The sequence below is a fragment of the Nomascus leucogenys genome, chromosome 15 (genome assembly GCF_006542625.1).
Source record: "Nomascus leucogenys isolate Asia chromosome 15, Asia_NLE_v1, whole genome shotgun sequence".
Lineage (NCBI taxonomy): Eukaryota > Metazoa > Chordata > Mammalia > Primates > Hylobatidae > Nomascus > Nomascus leucogenys.
This window is the reverse complement of record NC_044395.1, coordinates 54,521,302-54,548,105: the sequence shown is the minus strand read 5'-3', so window position 1 is coordinate 54,548,105 and position 26,804 is coordinate 54,521,302. Positions and strand designations below refer to the sequence as shown.

At 34.0% G+C, this 26,804-nt stretch overlaps 1 long non-coding RNA gene across 1 annotated transcript in view; it reads right to left on the bottom strand.

Moving 5' to 3' along the window:
* LOC105739097 overlaps nucleotides 1-26,804 on the bottom strand; it is a 496,370-nt gene that overhangs the window by 176,676 nt on the left and 292,890 nt on the right. The window lies entirely within an intron of this gene.

Genomic DNA, 26,804 nt, shown 5'->3' with positions numbered 1-26,804 from the left:
AAAAGACTACTTTTTCCCATGTTTTTCAGTTCTAACTTTGTCATATATTAAAAGTTCATTATGTGTGTCTTTCTGTTCTTTCTTCTTGTCCATGTCTTTCTTTTCCTGTGTCAATAATTAACTGTACCTTTTTAAGTGTTGATTATTGATAATACAAATCTTCTAAATATATACTTCTTTAAGACTGTATGGGTTTTTGGTCTTCTTCCTTTCCATATACATTTTATAATTAACTTCTATGACCCACCCCATACACATACTCCTACTGGGGTTTTAATTAGAATCTCAACAAATCTAAAAATCAATTTGCTCAGGATTAACATGTTTACAATATTGTATCTGTCAATTCAAACACATGAAACTCCCTGTTCTTTATTTAGGTCTTCTGCTATTTTCTCCCAATAAGGTGTTGTAATTCTCTGTGAAAATATCTTACACATCATTCGTTAGATTCATTGCAATACATTTAATATTTTCTCTTACTAAAAATTATGTCTTTGCAATTAAATTTCTAATTGTTGATTGCATATAGAAATTGAAATTTCATATGAAACTTGTAAGTAAATTACTCTCTAATACACTTAATTTTAATACTTGCTTAATAATTATATTTCTTTTATATATAGACTGATGGCATTTTTGAATATTAAAAAGTTTTCATTTATTTCTCCTTTTACAATTATTTTGCCTTTTAGCTATTGATTTTTTAAATCTTAGTCATGGCTAGAATATGCTGTATCGTAATACATAGAAATGACAACAGTGAGCTTCTATGTTTTGTTGCTGACTCAAGGCCGGACATTTTAGAAGTTTATTAAGAATGACACTGGTTTTTATTGGTACCTAAAATAAAAATTATAAAGTTTCCATCTATTCTTAGTTTCCCAATAGTTTCTATTAATAAGTGAGAGTTAAATTTTAACAGTCTCATGTTTTAGCATCTGTTTAGATAATCATAGCCTTTTTCTCCTTTATTCTGATAGTAGGATGAAGTACTTTATCTAGTTTTTAGCTGTTATAAACAAATCTAGATTCCTAGAAGAGGAATAAACTTCATCTTTCTTTTCTTTTTTTTTTTTTTTGATATGGAGTCTCACTCTGTTGCCCAGGCTGGCGTGCAGTGGCACAATCTTGGTTCACTGCAACCTCCTCCTCCTGGGTTCAAGCGATTTTCCTGCCTCAGCCTCCTGAGTGGCTGGGATTACAGGCACGCACCACCACGCCTGGCTAATTTTTGTAGTTTTAGTAAAGACGGAGTTTCACCATGTTGGTCAGGCTGGTCTCAAACTCCTGACCTTGTGATCTGCCCGCTTCAGCCCCCCAAAGTGCTGGGGTTACAGGCTTGAGCCACTGCATCTGGCCAAACTTCATCATTATTTTGGGGCATTCTCCTTTTACCTACGGACAAACTTAGCTATTACTAATTTATTTAGACTTTTTGCATGTACGTTCATGGGATAGATTGCACATCTAATTACACAGACTAGTCATGCAAGAAACAAAAACTGATAAAACTAAAAGAAGAAACAGGGTAATAATTTCTTAATAACCGCAAAGTATTCACAAAATTCATCATTCATTCCTGAGAAGCCTCAACAAACTATAAATAGAATGTAACATCCTCAACCTCATAAAGGGAATCTGTGAAAAATCTACAGATAACTTACCTAATGGTGAAAGTCCAAATTACCCTCCTCTATCAAGGTCAATGATGTCTGCCCTCACCACTTCTATCTAACTTTGTACCGAAGGTTAGTTAATGCCAAAATTCAAGGAAATAAAAATAAATAGTATCCAGATTATAAAGAAAGATATAAAGCTGATTTTATTCCCTGATGACTAAATCATCTACGTAGATAATCATAATAAATTTTTAGAAAAGAGCTTTTACAAAGTTGCAAGATATGGGAACAATATACAGTGATTATACTTATGTATACAGTAATAAAAATCAAATTACAATTTAAAAACCTTACACTTTATAATATCATCAAATCATTATGTAGGGGTAATTATATTAAAATATACAATATATATAAAAGTTTGTGTGCTAACTAATAATGTGTCTTGCTCACTTCCTGTTTATTAAACACTGGATATGTTCCATATGAGTTTATATTTCTATATCAGAAAACTTAGACTTAATTTTTTTATCACTCTCAGTGATAACATGAAGATTGAGATATTACATGTGAAAGTTATTAGTATATCACATAGTAGGAATTCAATATATGAAAATTGCTGCTTTAGATTTAGTCTCAGCAGCCCACAGAATTTCACTTAAAATAATTTATTTGGAAAAAATTCAGTGAAGAAACAATTTGCAGAGTTGAGTGCAGGGTTTAGAGAGGTCAATGTGGTGGTGAAAAAGGGTATGGCTTTGAAGGGGCAAGGGGAGGAATAGTGTTTCTGGAGCTCAGTGACTTCTGTTACCATCCAGGAGGAGATGGCCAACAAGAGGAACAGTTATGAAGTGATTTAGCACTGCTGGAACTGTGGTACTGATTCAAGCAAGGAGGCTCTGACATTTGTTTCCTCTTGTCTTCTGATAATTTTCTAGAGTCCTATTGGGTGAATCTGATCTGAAGCCAGAAGACAGGGAGGTATGGGTGATGCAGTTCTGTAAGTCAACCCCTCAAAATATACGGCAGAAAAGAAAAGGACAGAGAGGACAGAAGATGAATCAGGGAGCATTAGAAGAGGATAACCTGTACAATTTCTTTCTTTTCTTTCCAGAAAGAAAGAGATACTATGGGTGCCAATGTTCTCAGCTTCATTTGTCTTCAAGCCACCTGGCTGTGTCAAAGTTCAGTACCCTTCAATAATTTGGCCATGTCTGTTAGACAAATGAGGTTGCAAGCTTACTTAATGATACCAGTGGTATATTACCACTTAGAATGCATGCTAATTTTTCAACATTTGACATGAAGTAATTAAAATACTATGGAGTAACAGGACCTGTCCTAATTTTCTCATTTGTTATGAAATATTATTGAACAAAAGCAAGTATTTCATAGCAACCCATCAATACAGGTAAGTGGTTTAACAGAAAATTCCAGATGAATAAAATAACCCATTGAGCATGTTGTAAACTGATTGGTGCATTTGGCTAAGCTACACGAACAATATTTCACATTATTCTTTCCTGCGTGTGCATGGTCAAATAGGGGACTTTGCATAGGCAAGGCCCCTTTATCTAAAGGTGACTATTTGTCACCGTTACTGATTATTGACACCTTATCTATCCTTCTCAGGTTGGCTCCAATAAAACCCCAATGTCGACTTTTCTGATTTCCCACCTAGAAAAAATAGTTGTTACTTATAGGTAAGCTTAATATTTTATTCGTCTTTTACATTATTTTTCTTCCTATCGGTAATCAAGTCCTGTCAACCACACTCCTCTGCTTTATAAACCCTTTCATTTCCTTCCCTCCACCTTTGCCTTAGTTTCTGTCAACACAATCTCTTTTCTGAACTCTATAGTATATTCCTAACTCATCTTGAGTTTCCCATTCACATCTACCCAGCAGAGTGACTTTTCTAAAAACAGCAATAGTAACAATAAACTCCTGTCATAAAACTTTCCTACTTAAAATCCTTTAGTTACTTTTTATTGACATAAATGCCTATCTCATTAGAATGAGACCAAGAGCCTTTCAGGAGTCATCTCTTAACTTCCCAGCCTCATCTGCCACTTCTCAGAAACTCCTGAATGCCACAATAGCATTTAGTTTCCTCAGTTGGCCCAGTTCTTTGACAGCCCCGTGCCTTTGCATATGGTGTTAACTGTACCTGGAAATCCCAACCCACAACCATGCCAACACCTAGGTCATTATCCTCACCATTTCCTTTGCATTCTTCTAGCTCAGTTCAAGCATTATAAAGTTCATGAATCTTCCTGAATGCTCCTTTCTCACTCCATATTTTCCCAATCCGTGCATTAAAAGCATATGATTTTTCTGTCCCAGATTATAGATAGATGCCAGATATTGAGCATCTTTGAAGGTCAAAATTATATCTATTCTCCTTTCTATCTCCAGCACTCATCACATAGTCTGTCATCTGTGGATGCTCAGTAAATGCCTCCTGGAACAAAAATAGAATTGAATTCATAGATGTAGTCTATCTAATAATTGAATTTTATTTGCTCTGCCAAGTGTATGGCATAACAAAGGCCCTCTCCTTGAACAAACTTTAGTCAGGCCCATCTATGCCCTTTTCTCAACTAGGCTTCTTCCTTGGGCCTTGTTCTCAGGCTCGTATAGCCCAGTTCTAGTAAGACTCCTGTTAAGTCAGTATATTGGGAATCCCCACCCTTGATATTTTAGGCCTGCCTTCAGGAAGAACCTTGAGTGAAGCCAGTTTAGCAAAACATCCTCCTATCATTGATGTTTCTTGTTAGTAATTTTCCATCTACCAAACTCCTCCACCTCTCACATCAACTCCTTGGTTATAAATACCTACTTGTCCTTGCTGTATTTAAAACTGATTTCAGTCTTATATAGGGAGGTCTCTTTTCCTCTGTTGCAACAGTTTTTGAATAAAATTTGTGTTATTACTTTCCAGTTCCCGTTTTCTTTAACACTTACAATTTTGAGTCTCTAAAATGATATTGTTTGATTATATAAGCTTCTTCAATCTGGCTTAACTCATTTTATGGCATAATCTATGAGCATTAAAATAATTTAAGTTAGTAAGCATTACTCTGATTCGTTAGTATATCCATGTTACTCCAAACTGTACTTTTGTGAGTGGTATTTCCTCTTGCTGAATCATCTAATTATGTTATAGTCAAGAAACCAGTATGGCATGGTAACAAAGAACAGCTAAGTTGTCTGGGACTGACATGAAAATGATATTTATGGGTCATTTCTTGGCCTCCTGTGTTCTGGGCACCAGGTTAAAAATTTAGGATACAATATTAAACTACACAGACAAATTTCACAGCTTTAATGAGACAGATGAGGACATAGATAATATAACCAGAAATGATAAGCTCACATTACAATTTGTCTATGAAAAAGCTAGGCAGGGTGATAGGATAGAAAATATTGGGAGAGGGCTATGTTAGTGGGGCTTATCAAAAGAGATGGCTAGTGTATTTAACTAGCAATAAAAAAGGCCTAGTAATTGTCCTGAAATTCATGGTGAATTCAGTTGAAATGTTTTATTGCTGAATGTATATTGCCCAGTACAGTGTGCCAAAATGGTTAAATTGATTTTATGGCACAACTCAAAGTAGAATTGCTTGATTCATTCAGACATTTTTGAATATTTGAGTAAGTGAGTTATGGTTTTCCTCCCATGAAACTTAAAATCTACTAGAAGAGATATGATAGAAATAATTGTACAAATAATAATTTATTTACAAATAAAAATTAAAAAGCTTTATCATGTCCCAGTGTTTAAAATTAATGAGTCCTATACTGCTATCTTCAATTTAAAAGCTAATAATCACAGCTTTACTAAAATAAGAAAAAAGAAAACATGATGGGAAAGTGGTATATATCAGACACTGTGTATAGATGCTTTAACACATGCTATTTAATTTGTTTTCACAATAAAACTGTGGATTTGGTGGTATCATCCAAACAATTTTTATTTAAAGTAAACATTGCTCAGAAAGGATAAGGAACATGACCTGAATCACGTAACTGTGTGTCAGAGGCAATATGCAAACTCAATTCTGTCTAATCCAAGACTCTTCTCACTTCTTACTTGAAGTACATTCTACTCCAAATAGCAGAAAAACAAGACAATAAAAAATTTAAAAAGAAAACCCTAATTTACTTATTTTTGCGAATAAATGAGGCATTTGAAATTCAAAACTTCCATTTTAGTTTTATCTAGCTTCCACTGAGGGATTCAGATAGATTAGAATTTACAGTTTCTTATACAACAACAAAAACTACAACCTACAAATTATTTAGGTACAACCTAAATTTTCCTGGTAAAACCAAAGATAAGTAGACATTATTGTTATTATTTCCATTTAATTGAAAAAAGAATCAAGCCCGGGAATGATGAAATAATTTAATGACAATGACTTGTCCAGAATCACATGGCTAATATATGCTGACACCCACACAGACATCTAGAATCTAAAGGCACTGTACTTTATCCAATATGTTCTATAATTTTTCATTGTGTAATGTCTAAATTTCTAACATTTTAAATTTTTATTTATCAGCAAAATGCATGTTTTAAGAATATATTTTGTTTCATTATTAGGTATAAAGTACTTTTTGGTTTTTAAAAAATTTCTACTGTAAAGCAAGAGATCCTGAAGCTCATATAACAGTTGTTATCCTTAAAATATGCAATGACTTCCAAGTTATCTTGCCAAATGAGTTCAGCAGCAAACACCCTGATGGTCATAACATTAATATAATCATAAAAGTACCATTACATTAATTAGAACTTTGTAAATGCTGTAATTAAGATACTCTGTGACAGCTGTCTTTCCTGTCCCTGAGCGTTCCTAAGAAATCTCCTAACACCACTTATTTCTGAACTATCATCTGCCTAGAGCTGGGAGAAGCCATCTGTTAGTATATTTGAAATGTTAAGTGACAAAGGGGTTTCAAACTATTATATCCCTCAGAATCCTTTTTTAGAGAGAAAAAGCAGCAGCACTTGGAAACCATTTCTCAGTGATTTTTTGGCTAGACCTAGCAGGGAAAAAAACTAGATTTATTTTTAATCTTGCATCAGTGTTAAGTGGTGGAAAAAGTCCGGAATTTGGAGTGAGGTAGCTCTGACCTGATTGTTAACAGTACGACCAAAGACAAGTTACTCAGCCTTTCTGAGCCTCAGTTCCTTCATCTTTATGATGGGGAAATATCACAAATGAGGACGTCATGCCTACTTTTCATTATTGTTGAGAAAATAAAAGGATACATTTCAGGTGTAATGCCTTATAAAGTTTCTGCCAAAGGCTAATTTTATTTTATTTTATTTTTTGAATTTTTTAATGTACATTTATTGCCAGCAACATTAGGAACATTACAATTTTTAAAGGGCGTCGGTGCAGCACACCAACATGGCACATGTATACATATGTAACAAACCTGCACATTGTGCACATGTACCCTAAAACTTAAAGTATAATAATAATAAAATAAAAAATAATAATAATAATGAAAAAAAGAATTTGCAATTTGGGGGCACCGGCTAATTTTATTTTAAAGTACCATCAGAATGACCTTAAAGACGATACAGTGCTTGACTTTTTCCAGCTATTTTATGCAGCTTTGGAATATGTGTTTGTCTTCAAAACTACTTCTCAGGTCCTCAGGTCACATTATACTTATTTTTATTAAACCCAAGAGGTAGCAGAGAGCAATAAAGAGAAATTCAGTATCTACTATAATCCACAATTTCTGATTTTAAGCAAATCACTTTACTCTGATACTGGTGGGCTGGGGGAGGTCTCCAAATGCCAGTAGGACATTGACATTGTAGCGAGAAGGAGTTTAAAAATGAGCCAGAAAATAGTGAAAGTAAGGACATTTATTGCAAAGTGAAAAGTACTCACTCAAGAAAGGGGAGTGTGGGTGTACTCAAAAGAAAGTCACATGCAAGGGGATTTGGGGCTGCTACCTTTATGGGTTTAACTAAGGGGTGGAATATTCATGGAGACTCCTGGGAAAAGGTGGAGATTTCTCAGAACTGTGATGCCACCCATTTTTACACCAAATATGGCTGTTCTTGGAACTGTCATGGCACCAGTAGGTGTGTGATTAATATGTTAATGACCACATAAAGGGGTCCAAGATAAAAACAAAGTCAAATCCAGTACTGTGTTGGGTCCAGTAGTTCTTAACCAGCTTGGTCCACACCATGTTTTTGAGGGTCTTTTCAGCCCCTACCTTCTGCAGCTTTTCAAAGTTTCTTTTTGCTAGTCATGTGAAACTGCTGCCTGGAATTTTTTATTCTCCTGTGACCACCCTGTTTCAATTGGACTTCAACTGGAAAATGATGGAAAAATTAGGGATGGTGTATAGTTTTACTGTTAGGAAAATAAACTGAAATAGCAATACTATTTAGATCACATTTTTTAAGTAGCTCATTTTTTAATTATTTAATCTCATCTTGGGTTTATTATTCATGTTGTTATTATGAGTTTTGATGAGTCAGTACTGTTCACACTCAGTGAATTTCTATTAAACTTTAATTTTCCTAGCAGTTCTATGGAGTAGATATTATTATCAAAACCATTTTTGGAGATAAGGAGGCTAAGTCGTGGGCTAAGTGACTTGTTCAGTGTCACACAATTCTAAGTGACAGAGCCTAGACAAAATTATAAAACTAACTCACACCAAAGTGCATGATTTTAATATTTTCTGCTAGTGCTTTGCAACTTGCAAAATTCTATGGAAGTGGAAAACATTTGTTTTACAAGAGAAAGGACCAATGAGCTCAATGACACTTTTTACCTCTGCATGGCATAGAAAAGAAATTCTTATTGTTAAGGAAAATAGTAAACATTTAAATAAGACTTACTATATGCTTTACATAATTAACTCACTTAATCCTGCCAACACTATGAGATAGTGACTTATTTTTCTTATTATATAGAAGAGTAAACTGAGGCAGGGAAAGGCTACCTCCTGGAGGTTGTGTTAGAGTAGGTAGCTAGGCAGACATAATCAAGGAAAGCAGGGAAGGAGAGGCCCCCTTCCCCAAAAATGTCAGGCAACCATCAGGTAATTGTCAGGCAATTATTAAACTGTCTCTATAAAATAATAATTGTCACAGCTGGCACCAGGAAAAGCAGTCTCCCAGTAGAAAAAGCCTGAAGTTAGTGATCAGCACTTCCCAGTAAGATCTCAGGAGTTTGGTAAGTGGGCTCCAGCATGCACACTAAGAGGCAAAATGGTGGAGTTTAACCAATATATGAAATTCCTCCAGGAATACTTGACTGGTAATGGAAAAACACCTCAAATGAGCATGCATACAACTTCAGTAAACAGTAGCCTAATATTCATCTGTCTACTTGAGAAAATGAGATTTGATCAGCACAAAAATAAGGTAAGGACAATCTACACAATTTATATTCTACCAAACTTAGATCCATAGAGATTTCTCTGGGGATTGTAAGCACTTGTTTTTTCTTGGATAATATGAGATTAATGGGGAAAATGGAGAAATAAGGTAAAATTAAATATTATCTTACAGGTTAGGAAGGGAAATCAAGCCATTGTAAATTCTGGATTACAACTAGAGAAACACATAGAAATCCATAATGAAATAAGTGGCTGAGGAGAAAATTCAACAATTTAAGATGAAAGGAAAGAAGAATGAGATGAAAAAGATGAATGAAAAAGTTTTAAAAAGTCAAAATCAAATAACAAAATTAAAAATGGCATTAAAGGTAGTAAATATCAAAGGAAACTTGGTGGGGAATTGAATCAGAATATAGAGGACAAATTTAATAAGTTTCTGAGTTAAATATTAAAATACAAAAATAGTAAGAGAATAATTTGAAACGCTGAAAAGTGAAATCCAACGTGAAAACACTGAAAATTGAAAGCCAAATTTACTTATTCGGTGGTAGAAGCCAGACTAATTACAATAGAAACAATAGTTTAAAATAGAATAAAATAATACTTTCTTGAACTTAACAAAGATTCATGGATATAAAATGAAAGGGCTTCCCAAATTTTAAATAAACCTAAGTGTTCTTTGTATTAATTATAGACATTACAGGCAGCTATATTGCTCAAGTTCAATAGGGTGTAAGTATTGCAGGACCATATTGGCATAATCTCTGATCTAAAATGAGTGAATGTGGGGGAGGGGAAGAATATAAAAATGGTATGATCCAGAAAATTAGACCACTTGATTTTAACCAGACCTAGGTGATAATTATGTGTTTATCTTTGAAAAAATATATATGTATACCCTGTACACACTCTCACAGAGATCCTGAGTCTGTGATCAGGCTCTCATTCAGGCAGGTGGTCCATCAATACAGGTGAGTTTTTGATACACACCCTTGGTTACGAACTACCAATTAAGACAATGCTAATGATTCTAATTGGAGGTCTGTGTCAGGAGTTCTATGTTGATTATCTTTTATAAAATTTATGACTGCCCATTACATAGTAATCACTGTTATTTTACAGATAAAAAAGCCACCCCTCAGTGAGGTTAAATGTTTTTGATAGTATATACAAAGACTTTTCCTTGTGCAATGCACTCAGTATCCATTCAAAGTAGATATTATCCCTTCCCCTTTGCAAATAAGAGATGAAGTGAAATGTCCAACATCATAAAGCCAACAGATATTGGATCCAGTACTCAGAGTTTTTGACATTTAATTACATCCACAATATCAAAATCAGAATTTAAACTGATGTCCATCTGACTCCACAAATGTTACCCTATTTAACTAACTATTCAGGAAGTAAGGAGGATATCTTGAAGTTTGATTAAGTATGGGCAGCCCAAAGGACTGTGTAAATATTTTCAGTATGCCAAAGAATGGAGTTGCAGACTAACTTTTTATGTTTCCTTGTTTTTTATACTTATAGGTATGTGTACCTTATTTTGTCCCCTAGTCCTCAAACTTCAAATTACTTTCTATAATTCTATTTATCTCCTTATTGCATACCAACCAGAGAACTAGATGTAGGAAATATTATTCTAAAGATTCTCCTTAGATTATAAAGTAACTGTAAGGAGTGGTTTTTATTTATACTTCAGTGAACTGAGTGGTTCCCAATGAGTCATTAAGTCTGAATGTGGTGAGAATGTGCCAGAAAGCTCCTTAAATATTTAAACGATAATAGAAACAGTAGATGGTGGTATAGCATAGTATATTGGAAAAATGTGCTAGAGTTGGTTTCAGAAGACTCTGAGTTTTTGTCTCAGGACTTACTAGCTGCATACATTTAGCTGAGCATCTTTGCTCTTTGAGTTTCCTCGTTTATAAAGTGGTATAATAATAACTAGCTCACATGTTTCATTTCACCAAAACTAACAGTGAGCTATAAAGCCATCTAATTCTCTTTTTCCATCGATTGTTTGGGGAATATCCACACTGAGCCACAATGTCATATATAACTAACTAACTTAATTCACTAACCATTTAGCCGGCTCAATTTGCCTTTGGCTTCATTATGCCTTTCCTGTCATGAGGATGCCCCTTATGTACAATACATTTAGCTAAACAATTTATCCGTAAATTGTTCCTAAGTTTTAAAAAGTGGTCTTTGTTAAGAGGATCTACTTAACATTGAGCTCAATCCTATATTGGGCACCATAAAATGTGTTTTCTCTGGAAACAGGAATTGGAAGTTTGTCTCCAGCATTCCCACTAGACTTATGAGAATTTCAGTTTTCACTGCTGTAAGAAGATCTTAAAGATGATCCAAACAATATCTTTATTTTTCAAAAATGACAATAGTACCAATAAAAGTAAAGTCACTTAACCTAAGTGATAATACTTATTGGTAGATCATGAAATTCAACTAATATCTCCTGTTAGACTATTGCTCATTGTGTTTATCCATGCTGCTAGAGCTGAATTCAATCAGTAAAAAACAACAAGCCATAATGCAGCTTATTTGAAAGTGCTGCTCTTCTTCAATTTTGTTACTGATTTTAGAGTTTCTGAATCACTGAAGTACAAAAATGCAAACTTCTTGAATCCACTCCAGAATGTCTCTAAGAGTCATCAAACTCACAGGCTTGCAAGTTTTTATAGGCTTACCATAATCTTAAATTATATCATTTATCAACCTTCCCAGGGACTTAGGGAATTATGTTGAGTCAATACAATTGCATTTATAATTCAGATATCTTGAGCATCAATTATATTTTCTCTTGCTTCCACGAATCATTGCTCAATTTTTAATAACTCATTGGACATTGATCACTTTCAAGGCCATTCACCTTGAGTAATTGGACAGGTGCCATCAGATTTCTGAATTCTATAAACAAAAAATGGCTTATGTTTCAGCATGTTAAATGTTTTTGAAAGAAAGGGCAAATGGGGTTCTGCTTCCAAACATTCAAACATAAATAAATACTCCCAAACTGGTGAGTTATACATTTCAATGCAAGGTGTTTTCTACTTTGATTTTTTGGGTTCTGAGTACATGCTTTCATCAAGAGTTTTAGCGTTTTTGATAGGACCAATCTAAAACCCCATAATCTTTGATTTCAGACCAATGCTTTTTATAACAATACCAATGTTTAACCATGAATTTAAGCAATTAATGATGTCAGTTTCAATAGGAATATGGATTTTTACTCAAAAGTCGTAAGTAATAGGTTATGGATAATGAGAAAATCAGATGGTCCCTATTTCTTGCTCAGCAGCTGCAAATGTATGTTTATTATATTGGTCATCATTTATTGAGAGTCTACAATATGGTTTAACCACATCATATGTTGGTTAGAGCTATTGGTTGTGAAGTCACTTGGCCCTAGGCTCCCAACCTGATTCTACTGATTGCTTGCTGTGTACATCCAGTTAAGTCTGTTAACCATTGCGAATATCTATTTTTTAAACTCTATAAAACCTGATTAATATCAATTTCATGGGGCTGTTGTGAAGAATCAAGTATGTAAGACACTATGCTCAGGTTTTGACAAATTGTAAGATCATAATACATGTTAGATATTAGTTTTCTTATTGTTAAATATTCATATCTGCAAACTGTCCTGAAAATTATTATTATCATCACTTCAGTAAGATTAATTTATTTCCCCCAGGTTGCACAGCGAGTAGGTGGCAGAATTGGGATCCAAAATCAGATGCCTCATTTTAGAAGTTATAATCCAGATCTGTGAGAATCTGTAGCCTCTGGTCTTACTGATACATGATAGCATCCCCCTACATTTTGTATTAAATTGTTGTGCTGACATGGTGTCTAAATTCGCTATACCTTTTAATTCAATTTGCAGACAAATCAATAGTGTTACTGGAAGTTTACTATGAAGTCTAAAAGCATCTGTTTTTGTCTATTGATATCTTATTGACAAAACCACCAGTATAACACAAAATGTAAATATCTTCTTGAAAGTATTAGTGTCAATTTAGAAGGACAATTAACTCCGAATTGGACTGACTTTTATAATCTATGCATCGTTTACATGTCCAATAATTTTGATATGAGGTAGAAATTTGATATGTTTTGTTTTGATTTTTGTAGTATACTTTTACTAATAATCTGTTTCTATCTCAATCTTCATTCTCTAAATCTTACAATGGCTTTTATTGAACATCTAAAATTTATTGTTCATGAACAATCAAAATTGAAAAAATATGTATTTGCTACCCTCAGTGAATTCATATTTTAGTGATAAAGACGGACAACTAAACAATTTCAGTACATACAGCATGTCTTATAATTACAAAAAGCACAGGGTAAATGAAGGGACAGAGAAAGGCTTCTAAGCCAGCCTTAGGTGGCAAGGTTACAAGAGGAAGAAAGCTGCCATGAAAAGATCCTAAGAAGAGGTATTGACTTTAAAAAAGTAGAAAAAGGGAAGGAAAATGTAAAAGATCCCCTCATATGTATTTCTCTGTTAGTGAAAGGAATGCTTAAGCACTTGGAATGATTTACAGTCACTGACTGCCAGAAAGTTTCAATGCCAGAACACTGAAAAGAGCTGCAGCTCTTTTAATGCCAGCTGAATAACAGTTTAGTAATATTGTCCTTGTATATTTTAGCAGTTTAATCATTTTACTAAATTGTATTAGCTTGATCTTTGTTGGTGTAGGGCAGCTGGCTTAGCATGTGGTGGTAGGTACTATTAAATTTTAAAACACTTTACACAGCAACTGCTTAAGATAATCAATAAGTTATTGTATGTCCTGACTCATCGTGTTCTTGTTTAGGTTAGCAATGCATATTTTTACATATTTTAAAGGAGGATCAGGGGATTTACAATAATCAAAATGAAGAGACAAAATTGACAAATAGTAGTGTAAAATCAACAGTGATAACTACATGAACAAACTTTATAAGTCGCATTTTAGCCACATTTCTAACATATGTCATGAGAAAAGTATGCAGTAAAAATCAGTAACAATAATTCAACAATGCCTTAACATTTTAGAGCACTTGAATTTTAATTCATTTTTATAAATTAATATTCCTTAAGCTCCTATCATGTGAGATATATAAAAATATAAATCATGTCTGCTTTGCTGTTAGTATGATAGCAATATGTAGACTAGCTACCTAACGGTATCAGGTATTTAAAAATAAAATATAATAGAATAATGTTATTCATTTTATAGGTTGAATTCCAGTCATCAGCAGAGATAGAAATGGTGGCAGTAGCCTATGAAATCACTTTAGTTCAACACACCTTATGAATGCTTCTGGAAGAAAAAAAAAATAGAGGAAGAGCCATTTGTGCAACAAGGATTAATTGAATACCACGACAGGACAAGAGCCATTCTAACTGCTGGAAATACAACAATTAAAATACGAGAGTGATCCTTCAGAAAGTTTGCATATTATTTGAAGAAAATAGCCAGGAAAATCATAGAAAAATATTGGGTACTTTGAGAGAAGAGAGACAACAGATCATAAAAAGGATTTTATTCCCTGTTAAGAAGCTTAGATTTTACTCTAAAACCAAAGTAAAGCTTTTTGAAGGATTTTAGAAGGTAAGTGACAAAATCATATTTGTTTCTAGAAAGATCTTTCAGGCTTCACAAGGAAAACGAATTAGTGGGAATAGACAGAAAGCAGGTCGGTCAAGGAAGAGAATTTTGTACTAATCCAGGTGAGAGTTATCACCAGTAGTGTAGAAGGGCGATAAAGATAAACATGTTTTTTTAAAATATTGAAGAGGAAGAATCAATACGACTCCCTATTTTTACAAACTGGATGATTAGAAAAAGGGGAGAGTCAGATGACCCTCAACTTCCCAGCTTATAGTACCGAATGAATGGTGATGTCATTTTGTTCCCTAAAAGAAGGGGCAATTTATATTTCTTTGTCACTTAAATTAAGAGTGCTCTTACACAGATGATGATCCAAACTGTTGTTATATTACTGTGACTTTTTTTTCTCTCTCTCTCTGTGATGAGGAGCTTTTTAAGTGAATTTTAGTAACCTCAGAACTTAGCAAGTGTTCAATACATGTGTACCGTATGAATGAAATAATGAATGAATGAATAGATAAATTGCTGTATATTACTTTATTTGAAATTTACATCATCGCTGAGGGGAAGGAAAGGTAGATATAATTATATCAACTTTAGAAATGAGAATTCTGATACAAGGATGGGTTGAAGCACTTGGCCAAGATTACCCAGCAAGTAAACACTCACATGCCAGTACTCTTTTCACTGTATCAGCCTACTTCTTACTACCTGCTTTTTCATTGTCCCACTCCTCATGAAAAAGTTCCTATGAGTTATGGGGTCTTCATGTCCAAATTAACCAAGAAGATGTGCACTGAATTTCCCCATAATAAATTATGTGATATCATGGGGCATCTTATAATCTACAAAATTACTATAATTAATGAAGGCATGTCGTTGGTGACTGGATCCATCAAGCTGTTCCTAAGTTTTGCACAGCAGGTAAGAGATCAGATGCAAAGGGTGATGACCAGCACTCCACAGTCAGTTTGACATACATACACAGTCTCACACACACATGCACAAGTGCACACACATACACCTCAGAGAGCAAAAAATGCTCTCCTTCAGTCTGAAAAATAAAGCACTTAGGATCATTATGTGGTGTGAATATGACTGGCAGAGAGAATAAAGGTGTTGCTCCCACGTAATCAAACCCAGGAAGCCAATTAAGAGTTGTAGGGACTTTGTGTAGAGTTCCTGATATCTCTGTAAGTTTTCTCCTGGCACTTGGAGAAATGAATGAAAGAAAAACAAGTAAATCTAACATAAAAATAACATGCTAAACAGGAAAACAACGGTTTCTAAAACCCTTCTTCTGCACACCTCAGATTTCCAGGACTTTCAGAAACATTATTCATTTTTAAAAGTTATTAAAATCAACTATGTGTCAAATAGTGTGCTAGCTGCCTACAGAGGCAAATGAAACACAGTTGTCAGGGGTCCCCAACCCCCAGGGCTTCTGATGGTCCCTGGCCTGTTAAGAACCAGCACAGCAGGAGGTAAGTAGCCAGCAAGCCTTTTGGCTGACATCTGCCTCCCGTCAGATCAGCCAGGGCTTTAGATACCCATAGGAGCATGAAGCCTTTTGTGAACTGTCCATGCAAGGGATCTAGGCTGCACACTCCTTATGAGAATCTAACTAATACCTGATGATCTGAGGTCAAACAGTTTCATCACCAAACCATCTCCCCACCTCAGTCTGTGGAAAAATTGTCTTCCATGAAACTGATCCCTGGTGCCAAAAAGGCTGGGGAACACTGAAGTTTTCGACTATCTAAGAGAGTAAAAAATAACACAGGAGTTGGAAGTAAAAATCACACAATTGAAATATAATGTGTTTCATGCAGTAATAGAATTGTCCCAGATGGTGCAATGAAGTCAGAAAGGTGAAATTATAATGGTGACAGTGTTACCCTAGATAAGCATTATATAATTTTGTAGACTGAACAAGTCTAACATAAACTGTTCTGAGTAACACTGTCCACATCTCAGAAAAGAGGAGAGTAATAGTTGTTATTTGATAGGTTATCAAAGGAGTTATTTATTTACTATTTTGAATGAATCTGAGACAGCTTCAGATGGTAGATGATGTCTTTGCAAATTTGGGGGACATACAATTTCTCAGGCAGCTGCAGGAAGAAAACATTCTGGGCTAAGGGAGCGGTATGTACAAATCGGTGACAGTGTAACACAGCATAGTGCAATGTGACATAGCAGATGCTTTCCCAGTACTCACCCACAGCTCAACCCTCTCTCTTTTTTTCCTGCTCTGTCCTCTTCATGCTTCCTATTTAGATGTCAAAATGCATGCCATTTTTAAGTCTACAGTTAAGGGCAATTAGCAAACAAAGACGAACATACCACAAGAAATATACCTCCTGTCTGAGCCTCAGTTCAATCATTTTAAAGGCCCATAGAAGCTTTAAAATATGCTCGAGAAATAAATTCTGATCAAAAAGCCTAAAGCTCTGGTTGTCAGTTCATTCTCTGTCCATTCCACTCTGCCCGAAAGTAGGCATTTTGCAGAAGGCAATCAAAGCCAGGCATCGAAGAAATGTACAGAAATTAGCCTCTCCTGAATATTGTGCATTTTTCAGATGAGTGTAATTCCAAATGAGAACAGAAAAAACGTACAATAGAAATACACACCTAATTGACATATATGTCTTCTCAACTTTATAGCGATGTTGAAAAATGGCAGTCAGTAAGTCTAGAATCACTCCACAACTAATATACATAAGCTCTAATGTCAATCACTTCAGATGTAAAACAAAGCAGGTTAGAAAATCATGCCGAATCAATGAAATAAATGAGAGGAAAGATACAAATAAGCTATGGTAATCAAGAGCTCGGCCATTCCTGGTTAATGACTTCACCAACACCACTACCTGGCAAGAAATGGTACTTATACTTATGAACTCTGTGTAGATGCATGCATATTTACTTTTAAAAAAAAACATATTAAGTGAATCTATGTAACAAGTATATTATATATTATATATAGCATATATAATATCTATAATAATATATTATATATAGCATATATTATCTATAATATATTATATATAGCATATATATTATCTATAATAATATATTATATATAGCATATATATTATCTATAATAATATATTATATATAGCATATATATTATCTATAATAATATATTATATATAGCATATATATTATCTATAATAATATATTATATATAGCATATATATTATCTATAATAATATATTATATATAGCATATATATTATCTATAATAATATATATAGCATATATAATCTATAATAATATATTATATATAGCATATATATTATCTATAATAATATATTATAGCATGTATATACATATATGCTACCATGTTTTAAATTTATTTTATGCATTAATTCTATATTAAATAAAATCTTATATTTCCAGCATGTTAAATATAAGTCGCAGTGAAATTTATGTATGAATAAAATCTCATATTCATTCTATAGAATCACAAGCCTGTGAAGAAAGATATGAAAATATAATATTAAATATGCAATTAAAATGACTTCTTCATGTATTTGCTTATTTATGCCAAAAATAAATATAGGAAGAATGAACCAGAAACTAAAGAGATTAGGTACTTACAGGAAGTATATTAGAAACAGGATGAGAAGGGTAAGGGATATGGGGGAGTGAGCGAGATTTCTCTGAGTATAACTCGTACAGTTCTGACTGTTGAAATTATGCTGAAGTTTTGCACAATCAAATACATAAACAGAATCAACAATGATACGGGAAATTTTTAAATGGCATGCAAACAAAAACAAATGAACCTAATTTATTTGAAATCAATAATAACCACATTGAAGGAGGTAAAAGGGGAAAAAAGAAAGAAAAATTATTACTTTTATGAACCCAATATTTTGATATTATACCCTAAGTCTGAAGGCAAAAAGCTATAAATAAATAAATAAAATAGATAATGAACTCTAGTTAGTAGAGCTATTTATTTCAGTGGCATGTGTGTGTAAGCAATTCTGAAACCACTTTCTGTATATTCTAGGATTCAGCAAATAAATAATTATTTTGTAGTAAGTATAGCTGAAAGTTTCTCACTGCTGGAAAAAGGAGTTACAATACGCAAGGGGAAAGACTAGAACGAATCTGCATAAATAAGCAGATACCGATAATATTTTAAGTAGATAAGACACATAGAGAGATTCCTAGAAATACGTGTGTATGTATATACATATGCCCTATCTCTATTTGTTGAGAGAAACTGGGAACAAGGACATCATAATAAAAATGGGCCCATCACACACCAAAATGTGGTTTCTAATTTAAAATTTCCACTAAATAAATTAATTTAGAAAATGCAGACAGAAACAATTCTCCTGAAGAAATAGCTAATTCTAGGGCTGAAATTGAAAAAGTATGAGATGAGTCTGGTTCATTTTATTGTAGGAAAAGAAAAGGTTTTCAAAGTATGTTTGAGACATATTCAAAAAACACAGATACTACATTGAAGGAGCTCCAATGAGCCAATCCGGGGCTGTTTGAGCATCCAAAATCTCAGTTTATAACCAATGGAATAGAATAAAAAACGCAATAGCACAAACTAATATAAATTAACGAATAGATAAATGAGAAAGAAGGGATTTATTTGTAGTAGAATACCAACTGCTGAGGAAAGAATGATGGAATTAGAAATGATCAATTATCAGCCATAATAGTAATAACTGATTTCATCATAAATCATCATTGGGTGTTAAAACTAGTAAATTAAAATTTGAGGGATAACAGGATATTTATATAGTCTCAAAGTATCTCCCTATAATGTACCTATTAATTTCAAACAGAAAAATAGAACATTATAGTGGAGAAATCTACCACCACCTTAAATAAATGATCAAAGTTAATATTACAGGAAATGAGACAAATCAACAGTGGATGTGCTACCATAATGCACTAACAAATCAGTTCTGTGACTTTCCTGCCAAAATGTGTTATTAACAGCCAACATAAGGAAACATCAGACAAACACAAATTGAGGGTCATTCTACAAAATAAGTATCCTGTACTCTTCAAATATGTCACAGTCATAAAAGACCAAAAAAAAACTTATTTCAGATTAATGGAGATTAAAAATTTGTGATAGCTAATTGCAATGCGTGATCTCAGATTAAACATTAAACAAAGACAAAAATGTACACACATAAACACGGCATACATGCATAAACACAGAATATTATTGGAATAATTGCTGAAGTTTGAATAAGGCCTATGGCATCAATTTTAAGTTTTTGACTCTATGATGGATATGTGAGACAATTATTTTATTTTTAATAAACATACTTTGAATATTTTAGGGGTTAAGGGTCTTCATGCATATAAGTTACTCTCAAACACTGAGAAAAAATAGTAGGTGTATGTATATTATCAATATTTGTGTACTTATATATGAATATATGTATAGAAAAGTAACATGTGTAAGAGAGAATATGAAAAAACAATTGTAGTTAATTATTAATACTTGGAAAATCTGGGTGAAGGGTATATTTTATTCTTAAAAGATTTTAGAAATTTTCCATAAGTCTCACATTATTCCAAAATGAAAATTTGAAATCATGGAACAATACTTAATGTAATTTGTCATTACAAAAGTGCAAATTTAATCCCAGCTTCTCGTGGGGCTGACGCATGATAATCGCTTGAAGCCAGGAAACGGAGGTTGCAGTGAGCCGGAGATTGCACCACTGCACTCCAGCCTGGGCAATGGAGTGAGACGCTGTCAAAAAAATTAAAAAAAAAAAAGATAGATAAATGGAAAGTGCAAATTAAATCACAATCAGATAACACCAGACACATATCCAAATGACTAAAATTTTAAAAGCAAATGACAATATCAAATGATGGTGATTATGCAGAGCACCTAGAACTTTAACACTTCACTAGTGAGAGTGCACAATGGTACTTCCACTTTGGAAGACAGTTTGGCAGTTTTTTATACAAACATGCACTAAACATATACCCAAGCAATTCCACTCTCAGGTAATGAAATGAAAATCATGTCTACACACAAAAATGTATGTGAATGTTCAAAATTACCTTATTTTTAACCGCCAAACTGGAAACATTTCGAATGTCTCTGAACTAGAGACTGGATAAACACATCATGGTATTAATATAAAGTACAACATTATTCAGCAATAAAAGGGAATTAACCATAGATACTTGCTAAAACATGGATGAATCTCAAATGCATTACACTAAGGAAAAAAAGTCAGATCCAAAAAGCTACATCCTGTATGTACACCTTTTTTTTCTTTTTTTTTTATTATTATACTTTAGGTTTTAGGGTACATGTGCACAATGTGCAGGTTTGTTACATATGTATCCATGTGCCATGTACATATTTTTACTACAGTTTTGCAAAGTGAAAACTGTAGGAACAGAAAATAGATCAGTAATTGCCAGAATCTGGGGTAGAGAAAATAGCTGACTGCAAAGGGTCGCCAGAGAATTTTGGAGACTGATGGATGGAGCTGTTCTTTATCTTCATCATGGAGGTGGGTGTGCGCTCGTCAAAACTCTGAGAATTGTGTTGTAAAAAGGATAATTCTCCTGTATATTATACCTTAGTACAAAGAAAGGGCAGAACACAATAAATTTAAAAACATAAATTATTGACTCAAATGTGCAAGCACTGAGATTATTTTTTGAGGGCCTGTTACTCATCATTCAACTTCTGAGACAAGGAAGTTATTTCCACTATCTCCTAATTATGTATCACTAATAATACTAATAATAATAGCATTGAATGCAGGAAGATCAGGGGTTGCCAGGGAAGGCTTCCTGAGCTGAGTGATAAGGAATAGGCAGTAGAAAAGGAACATTTGGGAAAGGGACAGTGGTGACATCACAAGGAAGTTATTTCCACTATCTACTAATGATTTCCAGTATCTACTAATGATTTATCTCTCCTTGAAGTTTAGCAGGCTTCTGGAGGCACTGAGGCCTGATATGACACAAGTTTGAGACACCACTCTCTTGCGTAATGCAGTGCATGGAGCCCAAGGAGAAAAAGCGAAGAGAAAATTAATACAACAAAGTTACTAGTTAGGTCAATCATCCAAATACATTGCCCATTTAAAGGAAGTAGACTATGAGAGAATGCGCCCAAATATTAAATAAGTCAGTGTCCGGGAAACAGCTGCTAAAAAAATTCCTTAGAATGGGGAGAGAGGATGCATCAGGTATTTATGGAGTTCTCTCTTTTAAAAAAAATGTTTATTTATTTGTTTGGCTGAGGAAGAATAAGCCACTTAAAGTATTTCTCCTTGAAATGAAAAAAAAAAAAAAAAAGAAAGAAACTTTCTCTGTGAAAGATACCAATCTCACTATGGAGTGTTCTGAGAACACATGATTCCACATCTGTTTCTCCAGCTTTTACTTTTTCTGGTGGATCAGATACTAGAGCTGCCTGAGGAACAATGTCATATTCAGCACTGCTTTACCATCCAGAATAATCCAAGCAGATCACAGAGATGCAAGATGAAAAAGAAAAATTTCCCTTGAATTGGTTTAAGCCAAAAGTGCGGAAAGGAAAGGGGTAGAAAATAGCTGGACTTTGAAGAGGTCCCCTAACCACTTTGATCATCTTGAAGGATGCCACATGGGAGTTCTCCAGCAGCCTACATTCTCAGTAATGGCAGTAGTATTGGAAGGTTCACAGCAGTGTATGAAATATCTGCATATAAGGGCAATGCTTCCATATGTGATATGCAGTTACAATTGTAGCCATCAAACCAAGAAAAATAGACCCAGTTTCTATAACTTGGAAGTAGAAAAATTATTTTCTTTCTGAGACAAGCAAAGGCAAAGTCTGATATACTGACTGTTTAGGATTTGGCCTTGTGAGAAAACATTTGCTATAAATTGTATATAGAATTGAAAGCCTGCGCAGCTCTTTCACTGAATTTTGTGGCCTCAGGTATTGGCAGATAAGGAGACATGGCATAGAATTGTGCTATCAATATTTGACAATTTTCTGGCCTTACCTTTTAACGTGGCTTTCAGCCTGTTTGGGGTTCTATCAAATTCTGATCCTTCTTTCCACGTTGAGTTGATTTTTTTTTTCACACACTACACTGCCTTATAATAAATGGGACAGAATAACGGGTTGGTCACCTTGCCAAAGAAAAGATTGCAGAGTAATGCAACTTTCTGAAATTTAGCAATTCTGATGTAGCATTGATTCATTGATTATTTTTGTCAGTAAAATAGTTAATAAGTGTCATTACTAGGTTATTAATGGCCCTGCAATGGTATTGTAAAATTTGTTAAACTATGGTATAGAAACTTATTAAATATATTTATTATTGAATGTATTTTTGAATTTATTTACTATTATAAGTATATAACTCTTAAAAATTTGTAGAAAGAAGTTAAAATTACTTTTTTCCAATTGAGATAGTTATCATTGCTGAAACAAAAGCCTAAGTGTGCTAGAATAAGCACTTACATCTTTCTTCAATTTTCAGTATTTTAGAATTAAAAGAGAAAGTGGGGAGAGAAACACATCAAAATTTTCTGATATGCATAAAAGTACCTTACATTAGCAGAGAGGTAAAGCAGTTTGCTTATTATTACAGAACAAATCATTGACGTAACTAGGAAGAGAACACACTCTCTTGACTTTAATTCAAATAATTTAAAACATCCTGCCTTACCCTATATTCGTGAAGCAAATACTAAAACATTACAAGAAATAACATCTTTGAATTTAATTAGAAGTATTTTTGTCACCTAATATTTTCTTCAAACAAAAAACTAATAAAACAACAAAGAACCTTACCTATTTTCAGAGTGGCTGAGAAATTCCTGTATGTTTTCTGATGAATGTGTTTATAGAAGTCTCAGAGCATCATACATTGGTACACGTCTGTTTTGTTTTGGATTTACAATGATTCTCCTCACACAGAATTAAAGCAATAAAGAGCTTAAGAAAAAGTTTTCATTCCATATCAACTCTCAATTTACTGAACCATCCATTAAGACACTGCCCTGGGTACTTATATATGTATTATCTGATAAAAACTTCATAATACTTCTATGCATTCATTCAATAAATCATCAACAGTTGATTAAGAACTACCCTGGCACTGTCCAAGTTACTATGGGCACAGAGATTAAGTTCTTTAAACTTTCAGGAAATAGTATTCTTGAAAGGGAGTCAGACAAGGAAACTAGCCATTTCAAAAGAGTAAGATAATACTCTGTAGGAGAAGAAAGCCGAGGATTGTTCCAGGGCAAGTAAGAATAGCATTGAAGCAAGATACAGGAAGATCAGGGGTTGCCAGGGAAGGCTTCCTGAGCTGAGTGAAAAGGAATAGGCAGAAGAAAATGAATATTTGGGAAAGCGACAGTGGTGACATTACTAAAGTCAAAGAATCCAGAAAGTTATTTTTATACTCACTTTCCATTTATGTGAGCTGAAGCTCAGGGTAGTGAATAAATTTCTCAAGGTTACACAGTGGCTATGTGTTAAGCACCAGTAAATTTATATACTATCTTAAGTATTAAATTTGCTGCCATTAATCAGTAATTCTGGCTGTTTTTGTTTCAGTATGTTTATTTTATATCTACTAAATTTCTGAGTAGAGACATATTTTTCAACATTCTCCTTATAACATTTCATCATCTATACTATCTTGTTCCCTTCTGCCTTCTATGGACCAGTGAGAAGAGAAATAAAGACTGGAGCAATGCATTATCTCAGTGTTTGAATCCTAAATAAAGGAGTGGAACATCACTTTCCCAGTGGATGCTGTACATATAGCCAAGAGCAAGACATGCATTGAACATTTCCAAAAATAATTGGAAGCACACATGTTGTTAGGAGTAAATATCCAAAAATGTTGGTTAAAGTGCTTCCTTTCAAAGCAGAAGTCTCATATTGTCTTCCCAAACACCTACTCTACCTTTTCTGAATTATCTTTCACAGAAAACATAAACATCTTCCTTCTGGTCTTCCTAATTCGGCCATGACAATAGCCAGTGTAACTTCAGAGGGTCACTAAGACTCATTCTTCCCTGGTATCAACGCATGTGAATGTGCATACACACACACACACTCTCTCTCTCTCTGTATCTCTTTCTCTCTCTGTCTCACACACACACACACCTTTTCTCTAGATTTTTACCCTACGTGGCATAAAAATGAAATTGGTGCTTCGGAGTACAAAGATCTGTATGATCTGGTCCCTGCCTCCTACTCCAACCTCACGTCAGGCTCACTTCTTAGTTTCTCAGCTGTGCCAAGCTTTTATCTGCCTCGTGGCTTTTTGAAATGTTGCTTCTTTTAGTTCCTGACATTGCTGACTCCTACTCATTCTTTAAGCATCAGCTCATATCCTCAGAAAAGTTCTTACCTAACTGCTCCGGTCTTAATTAGGTTATCTCTCTTATTCTATTTCAAATAATACTTCTTTTTTCTTAGAACCTTATACATTATACATTTTTTGGTGGCTTATTATTTTAAATGCATATGTTTCACATAAACTTATTGAGGACAGGAAGTGTGACTTTTGGATTCAGCACCCAGGCCACGCTATATAATCTGTGATGTCCAGTGGAAAGCAAAGTATGAACCCCTTATTCAAAGTTATAAGAATTTCAAGATAGAGACGGCAGAATATTGAACCAAGCAAAGCTGGCTTCTGGGAACAGGACTGCACAGGTCATGCAAACACATGAAGCTGGCCCTGCTACCATTTGATACTCAATATCTATCTTAACATCTGGGAAAGGAGGACTAAATAAATACTAATTTATCATAATGAATAAATTACTAGGAAATGAATTATAGTGATATGGATTCATACTTGTATGTGAATAACTAATTCAGCATACTCCCGGGGAACACATTTTAAGAAGAATGGAGAAAGAATATAAAGCGTGGTGAAACAATAGGAAAAGAGAATAAAATAGAGACAGCCAGAGGCACAAATTTTTACCTTCAAAATTTTGCTTGGGGGTATTTTTCATATATTAAAAAACTTTCAAAAAAACTTTTGAAAAGTGAAGAATTTGACCATTTAGGAAGAAAGAAAATTAACATTTTGCATATATAAAATATTCTATACAAAGGATGCTTTCAAATACATTATTTCATTTTAACCTTCCTAACAATTGTGAGAAACATATTTTTTTCTTTATGACCTATATTTAAGAAACTATAGCTCAGAGAAGGAAGAAAAAATACTTAATTTCCCAAAGTGAGTTATTTTGTGAGCTGGAATGAATTTTTGTATGTAGGACAATACCTTCCTGATCTATGCCTAAAGGCAGTTGACATTATGAAATATCTTCCTTGAAATTTTCCAGGTCTGGCTTTGGTACCTTGGAATGGCTGAGGCCAGCAGTGCCATCTAGGTAGAACATCATGAGCCTGGGACATACATGGACCTCCAGACCCAGTCTCTCCCATTTGAGGTTCCCTCTGATCTTCTATGTCCACCTATATCTGCAGGATCAATCAGCTATGAGAAGTCAAAATTTTAAAAATGACAAAGTGCTCAAGATCCAACACAATGCTGAAGTCTTTTGATCCAGAAGTCACTTCCCTTGGAATATAATCTAAGAAAATGATTCAATAATGGAAAATAAAGCAAGATGTTCTGTTCATTGTAACATAACCTATAAATGTAAGGGGGAACATTTTATCAATTTCATTGTCCATTATGATTCTGCAGGACTTTGAATATAAATTGACTTTGAGTGAGAAATTCAGGCGAATAAAACTTATAGAAAGAAAATTTTGAAAATTACAACACATTAAGCTCTAAAAGAACAGTATTTCCCAAATTGTAGTCTAAAATCTTCCTATTTCAAAAGCACCTGCTGGTTACATGTGCAGGCCCCTACCCAACTGTCAACCTCTAGTCCCTGAATTTGCTTAAGACTCCCGTGTTGTAAAGGGTTCTTCCTCACCCGTATGCATTTTGACTGCAGTGCTTCCTCTGGTTTACAGCGACAAAGATGAAAGGAATGGTGGTAAACATTCCATTACCCTGTTCATCCTCTGCCACAGGAATTCAAGGTGATCACCTCACCCACTCTGTAGGCTCCAAGCCACATATCTGTCAGCATTGTTGGAATAGCCACACTTGCCTTCCCTACAATGCCAACTGGTTCTTTTATTAGTG